Source organism: Schistocerca nitens, chromosome 1, assembly GCF_023898315.1.
Source record: "Schistocerca nitens isolate TAMUIC-IGC-003100 chromosome 1, iqSchNite1.1, whole genome shotgun sequence".
NCBI classification, from domain to species: domain Eukaryota; kingdom Metazoa; phylum Arthropoda; class Insecta; order Orthoptera; family Acrididae; genus Schistocerca; species Schistocerca nitens.
This window is the reverse complement of record NC_064614.1, coordinates 251741306-251753966: the sequence shown is the minus strand read 5'-3', so window position 1 is coordinate 251753966 and position 12661 is coordinate 251741306. Positions and strand designations below refer to the sequence as shown.

The following is a 12661-nucleotide window of genomic DNA, read 5'->3' as shown; positions in this document are numbered from 1 at the left end:
AAAGGAAAAAGAATTTATTGTATCTTGGTTTCAATTATTATAATTCAGTTACATAACAGGATATACATTACAGTGTGATAGGCAAATTTTGGGCAAAGGAGGCTATGCAGCTTCTAGCCATGGGGTCAAAACTGACGTTTATCTCTTTACTCTAGGGCCACATTCTCTGTGTTTCAGTTACTATGTGTGGCTTGCTACCTTTTTGGGGTACGTTGTATGGGATATTGCATGCGAAAGGGAGATCTGGGAGGCTTCTGTATCAGATGTGCTGATAGTAATGGCAACTGAGAACAATACAGTCAAAGCTACCAACTCATCAACTGCAGTTAGAGTTAAGTCGTGTGAGAGAATCGGAGATTAGATATGGTTGAAAATCGCGACTATGAGGTTGGAAACGGCGAGTATCAGCAGGACAGTGGTGAAAAGAGAAGCCAATCTGACGAACAGCAACAGCAGCAGCAACAATAAGTTAATGCTGAAGGGAAAGAAACAAATGAAGCTGATGGTGGAGGTGATGGTGATGTGCCAACAGACAGCACTAGAGCAGAAGCATAAGGAGGGACAGTGACAGGAAACTGTTTGTTGGTGGCATCAGCTGAAAAACGACAGTCAAGGAAGGGAACACTTCCAAACATCTGGCGAGACTGAATCCATTACTGTCAAGATTGACTTAAATACTGGTAGGTCAAGGTGGTTTGCCTTGGTTTTTCTCACAGGGAGACTCAATTGACAAGGTGATGAGTGCAGGGGACCACATAATAAACGACAGAATGGTTGAGCCAAAGATAGAGAAGGCCAGGTATGGGAAGACTCTGGTTCAGGCCTGTCAGTTGATGACATAAAGAACTACTTTTCACAATGAGGAACAATACTGGAGGTAGAAATGACAGTTGTAAAGTCAAAGAACGAGTGGAAAAGTGTCTGATGTATCACATTTGAACCTGAACATGTTGTACAGGAGTTTCTGTGATCGGCAAAACGAAGCATCAATGGAAAAGCAATGCAAAAGCTAGATGGAATGGCTGGATCTATAATAGCAGAGGCAGAAGTGGAAGAGGAGGTTACGGTAGTCAAGACACAGGTAACGAGCGAGGTTATGGAGGTTATGGTGGTATGACTAAGGAGTCTGTGGAGACAGTACAGGTGATGGTCACGGTGGCAGAAAGCAGAGAGGTGAGAGCTGCCAGGCACATACGCCTTTGCTCCATTAAATTTCTTGCTCACACTCGCATTTTGTGTTTGTCCTGCTGCAGATTAGTCCTGTGTGTGATCTCATCTTCATTTTATGTTATTCCACGAGAAGTTCTGTAGCTGTGCATTGAAAGTATGTGTGAAGGTGAATGGACTCGTGAATGTAAGTGCAGCTTTTAAATAAAGGGTCAGAAGATGTGTTAACGTATTTAATTTGAATTTTGGAAGACAAAAATCATAACCATGTCCTTATATTGTCACTGTCATCTTCATTTAAAACGGGACAAATTTTAATTCATTACGTGGTGTATTTGATATGTCAGCCTGTCCTTTGATGGGACTACTTTTTTTTAGTGTGGACAGCAACTGTTTGGATAAAGCATCACGTACAAATTTATGAATAAAGAGTGCCCTGATTCCTCAGCCTTCTCCTTATCATCTTGTATTATGAGTTGGACAAGGATCACATATGGTGATATAATGTATCAAGCTTTTACTCTACTTGACATATTACATTTTTAATCACTTCCAGCTGTGAGGAAAGAATGTGTATACTGATCACCCATATCACTACTGTTCTGCTCCCACTGACATGTATTCCCCCATGCAGTTAATCAACTGGATATTACTATCTATCATCCCAATGGTAATCATAATTATTTGTACTATATCCTGGTTTTCTCTACACAGCCAATACCAAGTGTAAGCTATCATCCCTCTAATTTTAAGCTTTCTGACCGTGATTCCTAATGGTTAGCAGTCGGGTTATGAGAAGAGAGGCTTACTTCAGCCACAATTGCATAAAAATGATACTGCAGCCTGCCTACTTGGCATAACTGTAATTATTTACAATTCATTATGAAACATGTCAAGGTTCTTCTGGAATAAAAGATAACATCTCTAATATTAACGTACTCGTCTTCAAACATTGGGAAACACGCCGAACTATATCCCATTCATTCACTTTGATAATATCTACAAATTTTAAGGTCCATACAAAAAAAAAAAAAAAAGAATCCACTGACGATCCAACATCCCTGTTCAAACTAAATGCACTCTAAGAAAAATAAAAGACGCACCACAAAGGAATTATCCGAGTAGGACGCAAATCGGTAGATTTCATGTACAGGCAAACAGACGATTACAAATTCAAGAAAAATTGGTGATTTATTCAATAGGAAGAGCTTTACAAATTGAGCAAGTCAATTATGCATCAGTCCCTTAGGCAAGCAGTTATTCGACTTGTCACTGATTGATAGAGTTGTTGAACGTCCTGCTGAGGGACATCGTGCCAAATTCTGTCCAATTGGCGCTCTACATCGTTAAAATCCCGAAATGGTTGGAGGGTCCTGCCCATAAGGCTCCAAACGTTCTCAATTTGGGAGAGATCTGGGGACCTGGTTGGCCAAGGTAGGGCTTGGCAAACACAAAGACAAGAATCAGAAAAACTTGCTGTGTGTGGACGGGCATTATCTTGCTAAAATATAGGCCCAAAAAACTTACCATGAAGGTCAACAAAACAGAGCGTAGGATATCGTCGATATAATGCTGTGCTGTAAGGGTGCCACGGATGACAACAAAAGGCGTCCTATTATGAAATTAAATGGCAACCCAGACCCTTACTCACGGCTGTCAGACTGTATGGCAAGTGACAATTAGACTGATAATCCACCACTGTCCGAGGGGGTCTCTAGACACGTCTTCACCTGGAATCTAACTGACTGGAGTAGAATTGTCTTCAGTGATGTGTCCTGCTGGTGAATGAGCCCCGACGAACGCCGAAGACGAGCCTCTAAAAGACCTGGACAGTGGTGGGATACCAACCTGACTGTCGCCCACCATACAGCCCGACAACAAGGAGTGGTAGTCTAGGGCGCTATTTCTTTTCATAGTAGGTTCTCTTTGGTTGTCATCCGTGGCAGTCTTACAGGACAGCGGTACATCAACAATCTTCTACGCCCCGGTTTGTTGCCCTTTATGGCAAGCCATCCTGGGCTCACATTTCAGCAAGATAACGCCCGTCCACACACGACGAGAGTTCCTACTGCTTGTCTTCGTGCTTTCCAAACCCTACCTTGACCAATAAGCTCGTCGGATCTCTCCCCAATTGAGAACATTTGGGGCCTTATGGGCAGGCTCCTCCACCCAACTCGGGATTTTGACGATGTAACGGGCAGTTGGGCAGATATGGTACGTCATCCCTCAGGAGGAAATCCAACAACTTTATCAATCAACACCAAGCCAAATAATTGCTTACGTAAGGGCCAGAGGTGGACTAGAGTGTTATTGACTTGTTTAATATGTGAAACCCTTTCTCTTGAATAAATCATCCAGTTTTTCTGAAATTGTGATCATTTGTTTGTCTGTGTATGTACTGTAAATGAGCTCGTGCCAGGAAGGGGGGATATAATTGTTACATCCCACTTCGGAAACCAATTGTAAAAAGAGTACGTGGTTTGGGGATGGGGAGAGAAACTTCTGACACCAGTGTTAATGTATAAAATGGCAGGGAAGGGGGAAGAAGGTTGTTAAATATGCCTCGTGGCGGCAGTGTGCAGGAGGTCGAGCAGTCAGGATTTGATAGTGGGCATCCAGGGCTGCCGTTAAATGACAAAACAGGGAATTAAGTACAATAAAGAGGATGTATTTGGATATACGGTGTACAAAAGGCGCGCGTACGGTCGGAAGTTAGCAGGTTTAGGTCAGTCTAGGAGGTCGAACAATTACATGAAATGGGCAACGGAAAGGGAAGCGGTCCATGTTGACTTACGTTGGTGTCCGGTCGCGAAGAGCAGAGCCAAAAGCTCTGCCTTCCAAAAAGACGTCTGTTCTGCTTGAGATCTGGATTACAAGGGAGAGAAGTAACTGTGTTCGGCACCGCAGAAGACTAGAGGGTTCACAAACGTGATCAGTATCCCGTGCACGCTATTGGCTAAAACCAATGGCGTGAATTCGCTAGCAGTTTCAGCAGAGGGCTCAGGGCATCTAGTGTCAGCAGCTTTAACTGGACAGAACCGCCTCGATTTTGAAAGACAAGCGATTTGTGTCACGTAGACACGGCGTGAATTACTCTGGGAGAAAACTTGTAAAGATTCCACTGGGCCTTTGAAATAATTTTTTGAACTAATTCCCGAAAATATTCCTTGACTGGCTGCCATCCTGTACAGTACATCACATCTACCGATTTCCGAAAACTGTAAGCATTTGTTTGTCTGTAGATGTACATCACAACTACTTATTTCCATCCCATTCGGATAATTCCTTCGTGGTGCGTCTCTCTCTCTCTCTCTCTCTCTCTCTTTTTGGCTTAAATTATAGTTCACTGGAAAGGATATGATTAGGGTATCGTTATAAAAGGAGCTGTATAGCCTATTAAAATGAGATGGTTGATCAAAACATCCGAAAGTGATTTTACTGGGGTTGCTTGGAAAGTATCAACGACTCACAGCAGTACACCTGTTTGTTCTCTCTTCAGGATTCCCCTTAAATGAACAACAGAGAGCTGAAAACGTCGACGTGCTAGTTACGAAGTTTATAATCCCCGTAAATGTGGCATTACAGTATTTCCTTAAGGCTGCATGTATTGGTGCCTGCCTGTGTAATTTCATGGATGAGTTGGATTGCTTTCACTGCTGCAATGTCTAGGAAGACTCTTAGGTAGGCACAGACTGTACGTCTGTTCATCGTTAAATTCCAAGTCTTACCACCGAGCTACTGCTGAACTGATGAGCACTCTTCACATATTTAGACAGAAGCTGTAGCAGTAATCTGTGCGCAAAGAACTTCCATACTTCTTCTTGGATCCAAATTTCATCTAATCGAAGACGAGAGACCATTGATTTCCCCATTTGGATTTCATTCCTAACTGTCCTGTAAAATGTCGCTACAATTACGGCACAAACAAAGTGCAGCTCGTTCACAGTTACGTAGCCCGCTCCAACATCGGCGACCAGATTGTTTCCACATCAGTGAGGACCGGGACTGTACCACACACTCTTTTCCTACTACGTCTCATCACATCGCAAAAGCATTCTATATAGATCCTACAGTACAGAATGTAGGTTATGACAATAAACAGGGCTGACGTAATCTTGCGAACAGAATACAATATTTGCACACAGATTTCTCTACGCCGTTGACTATCAGTGAGCCACAAAGGCTCTCCTACAGGACATATAAAACCGCGAACGCTGCGTTGTTATTCCTCTTACTTTGAGATTCCCTGTATTTCTTATTCTCTTCAAGGCTATTGAAGGATCAATCACATGAAGGCAATGACATATCAAAATGCATACTGCTCAAAGACTGACAATACTGAGCAATTGGTGAACCATTATCAATGGTTGCAAATTGGCAAACTCATTTCTATTCCTGTTCTCTGGCTCAAAATAAATGATGGTGTGCCCCACTATGCACACTAAGTGGATACATTATAGCCCTCAGCTCTCAAGGAACGACCTCATTCCCACAACGGTGTTCTGACGCCATCCCCTCAGGCCTCTCACAAAGATGATTGGCATCTGAATGCAGACTTCATATACAAATGGATGACGTCACTGCCACCATCTCACACAATGGAGCACAGGAAATGTATTCACAGTTTCAAAAATGGGCAACCTCTAACTGTAGAATGGAATGATGACACTGAAAACCTGCCAAGAATTGAACCTGGATTTCCCAAGCATCACGAGTGGTCACCTTGACCACCGTCCACCCCGGTCAGCATGACGGAATGTCATGCCCAGGAGCCCATGTTCGATTCCTGACTGGATTGGAGATTTTCTCCGCTCAGGGACTGGGTATTGTGTTGTCTTCATCATCATCATCTCATCCCCATCGACACGCAAGTCACCAAAGTGGTGTCAACTCAAAAGACTTCCACCAGACGAATGGTCTACCGGACAGGAGGCCCTAGCCACACGACATTTCATTTTCATCTTGACCATTAAGGCTATCTGACCATGTCATGGCCAGATCCAAACTTCCATATGTCTTCATCCATTGTCATTAACCTGCACTCGTATACTTCCCATCATTCTCATATGGGGGATACATTTAATCGAAAGTCGCTAGCCTGGTATCGGCAGATAAATACGATATTGCAGTGCCTGTGTTTGTAAGAAGTACAATGCAATGCTCCTTCGCACTGACACTGTAATACCGTATTACACAATGGAGATTAACATGCAAGCTATCCTATACACAATGGAGATTAACATGCAAGCTATCCTATGGGTGCCTCACAAGTTTCCAGAAGATTCAACTGATGTTTCCCTGATGTCGACCTCAAGAACACTAGCTGCTTCTATGTGCCAGCTTGAAGAATGGGGTTGAAGAGCGAGAGAGGAGGATCTTATGCCACAGCTCTAAAGCACTCCACCTGATTAATGTCTGATCTCAAACATCCTGCAGATGATGGTACTCATGTGGTCACACTCATGGAAGAGAGTTATGTGTATGTCTCCTAGCACATGGACTGAAATACGCCATCCCTGTCACTGTCTTCCTTCGTATGCTGCTGCTACACTTAGCGTCTTCTAGTGCTAAAATCCTCTTCTTTCTCTGTATTATAGGCGGTGGGTGCGAGGACTTCTGACACCAAATCTGTAGGCGCTCCGGTGGTCCCGGTCGCCTATGGTGGACTGGAGGCTGGGCGGTGACCTCTCCAGTTGTCAGGATGCTAGGAAATGACTGTAGACGCGTCAGAAACGCCAAAGAAACATTATTATTTCATAACACCTTTACTCCTGCCGAGTACAATGTGGTCCGCGTAATACAGGCTGGCTAAACTTGGTGATATCAACGACCTTCCCCGAGTCCTCGCTGACTCGTAGCGATGACACCAGCTCCGGGCTGCACCAGTCTTGCTAGCGCAGCGCCGCGTGCTGTGATGTAGCGAAGGAATGTCCTTACTTCGTACTTCGGCCGCGCGTGGCTGGTGATGTCCGGCTGGCCGGCCGGCTCGGCGGCGAGAGAGCAGCGGTGGACGGGCGGAACAGGCTGCAGTCCCCCAGCGTCGTCGGCTCATCCGGTTGTGACGGCGGATGCACAGGGCCTAGGCCCCGCACGATCTCGACGATGGCTCACTGATGTGGTCAGCATTGGCGGCGTGCGAGTCTGCCGCGATGTCTGCTAATCCGGGGTTGATGATTGACAGCGGCAGCAGAGAGGACCAGAGCTGGTACTGTCCCCTCACGTCTGCTGCTGGATGGGCCGCCCTTAATGCAACATCTCCTTAATAAAGATTAACATGTCGATCACCGAGCTGAGCGCTACGCCGCGACCTAGTACACATCTAACTGCAAGTCTGACTGCGAGTGCCTTGTTGCTATCAAAGCTGGCGTATTTAAAGGAAGCACGAGCGACGTCCTGACGTCATGTTCGTTTGTAATGAACGCATTCGTTCCACTTATACTGCTGATTTATCTGTCGTACTCGTCCCTTAGGTGTTCTTGCGACACAGTTACGTGTTGTTATGGCAGACTTATGCGAAGTTGTGAAATGCAGTACAGCTGACGCTATACCTCTGTCTTACACTCTACGAAAGTCTCCGTCTAACTCAAACCCGCGTGCTAAGCAATTCTCTCTCGCCTGTTGTGTGTAACCCGGCCATTGCCCCTGCGTGACGACACATTCCGATATATGCGCAATGCTCCTACCTCTTGGCTAACCTACTGCCTCTAGCTCTCGGTATAGGCAACGAAACTTTGACAATATTCCACGTTTCCAACTCTTTACTATTCCGCGACACTACAGTATGATGATTATACACTTTGTCCCAAAACACGAGTGAATAATTATTTTCTAAACTTTTACACTTGCTATTGATGTCAACTGGGCTCTACTTTGCTGTCAACATTTGTAATGTGTGTCTGTATCTTTAATTTCTTTGATCTAGAAGTAAAAAAATAGCAGTTTTGGAAAAGTGCAGAACATTCTGACTGTTTCTATCTCATTAGATTTTACTGAATAAGTCGCCACTGAGCTCAGGCTACATGTGTATTGATTTTGATATGAACAATGATTTACCACTGGTTCTACTAAGTGCATTCAACAACTGCCAGCAGTGTCATCTCCTCCACGTCTTGGACGAGATCTCTTGGCAGAAATATTGAGTCCAGACTGGTCTTCGTTCATCAGCTTATTGCTAGGTTCATGGGAGATCCATTAAAAATTGTTCAGACATACTAATAAAATTCAAAATTCCTTTTAATGTTAGCGAAGTTCACAAGAAAAGGTACAAATATGCCGTTCGTGGAGTTGGACTGTAACATATAATGCCCCAATGTATTTTCTTCTTTGGTCCGGAGTGAGATGTCACAGATATATAGCCATGTCTGAGGAGCACATGAGGCGCAACATAACGACTGCCAGCAGCTGAGGCCTCAGCCAGCCATCGGTCATTTCTGTGTCTGTAAGTTTAGACCGTTGGCTAAGCGTCGTGTAGCAACACCATTGTCAGAAAAAGGAACAGCGAACCAAGTCATCAGTGCATTCCCCCAACAAGCTCTTCTGTCGTGTCCATACTGCTTTTATGTCAATGAATGGTACGATTGTCCTTTCTTCCATGTTCCTGCAGGATTTGTAACAAATGCGACCACATTGGGAAAGTAGCGGTAGAGAGTCTGAAGCAGTGAACCAGGACTTTCGCCCATTCAACTCATATCATCTCCGAGGGACGTAAACGATTTAGAAATACAGTGTTTTCCGGGCTGAAGCAGACCGTTAACATTGACCATAGATCAGCAATGTTTCTTCCATGTCACTTTTGTAATTTGGAAATCTTTCAACAAATTAGTGTCGCTCTATTGTCTTATGCATTCCATCAATTAGTATCTGATAGCAAGCGCGATGTCCTGGCCAAAAGCACTTTCAGTGCTGAAGCAATGAACAAACAAGTTGCTTGCGAAATTCGCATTCTAGCAGTGTTACAGCAACCGCTGTTGTAGGTTGTCGCGTCGTAACCACACTCAGATCTAAAATGGAAAGTAAGGCTGTCAATGAAGTAGAACGTTTAGCACTGAAACTCAGTTTATTGGCTACACTAATGTACGGCCTTAACAGAAATAAATACCTAGATAGAGTGTGGAGCTTTGCGTCAGAATACTCTAAAAGGAACATAACTGGTATACAATCCAGCCCGGAAGACTTGCTTTTATTAAGTAATTTAAGTTGCTTCACTCCTCCGAGGATATCTGCTTTGAAATTAGCCATGTTGGCAGCTGTCCGTGATTCAAATTCTGGAATATCTGCTTCGTCTTCTTGGATGAAGAAATTTCGGAAGGCTGTGTTTGGTAACTCTGCTTTACCAACACTGTCATCGACAGTATTTCCATTGTTATTGCGCTAGCATAATTTACGTACGACCAGAATCTCTTTGGATTTTCTGCCAGGTTTTGAGACTAAGTTTCGTTGTGGAAACTATTATAAACATCTTGCATTAAAGTCCGCGCTAAACTTCGATCTTGTGTAAAATATCACCAATCTCGGGGGTTTTGCTTTCGATTAAGTTTGGCCTGCTTTTTTCGTTGTTACTGCAACAGTGTTCTGACCTGTTTTGCGTAATATGAGGGATAGCTCCGCCGTTTGTTAACTTATTTGGTACAAATCTCTCAATTACTAACGATACTATTTCTTAGAATTCAAGCCACGTCTGGTCTACACTTACTTTGTTAATATGTAAGGAGTGGAGATTCTCTCTCAGGAAGGCGTCAAGCAAATTTTTATCTGCTTATTTATTTTGGGGGTATTTGGGAGTTAACGGTATTCAGTCTCGCTACGACAACCGTGAGTTCACTAATCCCTGTATCCGCTTTGATGCTCGGTATTAGCTTAGGATTATTTTTTTGCTAAGAGGTCAAGTGTGTTTCCATATCCGTTTACTACTCGAGTGCGCTCAAGAACTAATTGGTCGAAAAAATTTTCAGAGAATGCGGTTAGTACAACTTCGGATGATGTTTTATACGTATCTCCGGATTTAAACACGTATTTTCGCCAACATATCGAGGATAAATTGAAGTCGTCACCAATTACAACTGTAAGAGTTGGCTACGTGTTTAAAATTAGACTCGAGTTTTCTTTAAACCTCTCAGTAACTATATCATCTGAGTTGGGAGGTAGATAAAGGGATCCAATCATTATTCCTGTTGCCAAGAATGAGCTCTATTCTTGATTACTCACAGGAACTACCTACTTCAATTTCGTTAAAAGATAGATTACTTCTAACAGCAACAAACACGCCTCCACCTATCCTTTCTAATCACCGTTGAATCATTTGCGAACATTTTGACTGGATTTATCTTCGGCTTTAGCCGATTTTCAGCGCTTGGAGTCCTGGTACTTTCCCAAGACAGTTATGACAGTTTACAACTGCTATACTGATGGTTCCTAGATCTACATTCATCCTATGTTCGACCTGCACTCTTTGAGACTGAAGCCCTTATTGTGTTTGCCCGAGGCCCTCTAATCTAAAAAAAACCTCGCAGTCCACGCTACACAGCCCCCGCTAGCCGTGTAGCAGCCTCCTGCGTGTAATGGGCTCCTGACCTACAGGGCTATTACAAATGATTGAAGCGATTTCATAAATTCACTGTAGCTCCATTCATTGACATCTGGTCACGACACACTACAGATACGTAGAAAAACTCATAAAGTTTTGTTCGGCTGAAGCCGCACTTCAGGTTTCTGCCGCCAGAGCGCTCGAGAGCGCAGTGAGACAAAATGGCGACAGGAGCCGAGAAAGCGTATGTCTTGTTTGAAATGCACTCACATCAGTCAGTCATAACAGTGCAACGACACTTCAGGACGAAGTTCAACAAAGATCCACCAACTGCTAACTCCATTCGGCGATGCTATGCGCAGTTTAAAGCTTCTGGATGCCTCTGTAAGGGGAAATCAACGGGTCGGCCTGCAGTGAGCGAAGAAACGGTTGAACGCATGCGGGCAAGTTTCACGCGTAGCCCGCGGAAGTCGACGAATAAAGCAAGCATGGAGCTAAACGTACCACAGCCGACGGTTTGGAAAATCTTACGGAAAAGGTTAAAGCAGAAGCCTTACCGTTTACAATTGCTACAAGCCCTAACACCCGATGACAAAGTCAAACTCTTTGAATTTTCGGCGCGGTTGCCACAGCTCATGGAAGAGGATGCGTTCAGTGCGAAACTTGTTTTCAGTGATGAAGCAACATTTTTTCTTAATGGTGAAGTGAACAGACACAATGTGCGAATCTGGGCGGTAGAGAATCCTCACGCATTCGTGCAGCAAATTCGCAATTCACCAAAAGTTAACGTGTTTTGTGCAATCTCACGGTTTAAAGTTTACGGCCCCTTTTTCTTCTGCGCAAAAAACGTTACAGGACACGTGTATCTGGACATGCTGGAAAATTGGCTCATGCCACAACTGGAGACTGACAGCGCCTACTTCATCTTTCAATAGGATGGTGCTCCACCACACTTCCATCATGATGTTCGGCATTTCTTAAACAGGAGATTGGAAAACCGATGGATCGGTCGTGGTGGAGATCATGATCAGCAATGCATGTCATGGCCTCCACGCTCTCCCGACTTAACCCAATGCGATTTCTTTCTGTGGGGTTATGTGAAAGATTCAGTGTTTAAACCTCCTCTACCAAGAAACGTGCCAGAACTGCGAGCTCGCATCAATGATGCTTTCGAACTCATTGATGGGGACATGCTGCGCCGAGTGTGGGAGGAACTTGATTATCGGCTTGATGTCTGCCGAATCACTAAAGGGGCATATATCGAACATTTGTGAATACCTAAAAAAACTTTTTGAGGTTTTGTATGTGTGTGCAAAGCATTGTGAAAATATCTCAAATAATAAAGTTATTGTAGAGCTGTGAAATCGCTTCAATCATTTGTAATAACCCTGTATTTACCGGAACCCGAAAACCCACCACCCTATATCGCAAGTCGAGGAATCTGCAACCTACACTGTCGCAGAACAATCGGAGCCTCTGATTCAAACTCTGTTCTCGGCTCAGTACTAGAGGTCAGCAATCAGTGCTGTCAACTATACTGTGACGACCTCCCGCCCGACCACAGGTGAGGGACTGAACTCCAATGCGAGCAGTAACTGGGCTGACCGCCGGCGTAGATCAGTCGGCGGACTCTTGGGTCGTGCTGGACGTCCGTTGGATCGCCATAGCCAGTCCACAACAGTAGTGCCCATCCACTGCAGCCTCAAGCTATGTAACGGAAACCAACACAGCCTGGAGCTGAGAGCGAAGTGTCATCAACTCAGCGCATGTCCGCACACAGCAATCACAATCTGTATCCATTCCAAAGATGGTGGAAAACTGCACTATACTGACAAACAAGCGACTATAGACACTGTGCAAGAACTGTGTCTATTATTAATTTGGTTAACATACAGACGTTCAAAACTAAACTACCAAAGCACACAGGTGAGACAAAATAATTCGCTCCTGTTCAGGTTACAGTTTCAGAAA

General features: G+C 44.2%; 1 pseudogene; it reads left to right on the top strand.

Moving 5' to 3' along the window:
* Positions 1-363: 363 nt before the first annotated feature.
* On the top strand, positions 364-1121 carry LOC126235292 (RNA-binding protein squid-like; annotated as a pseudogene).
* Positions 1122-12661: the final 11540 nt, after the last annotated feature.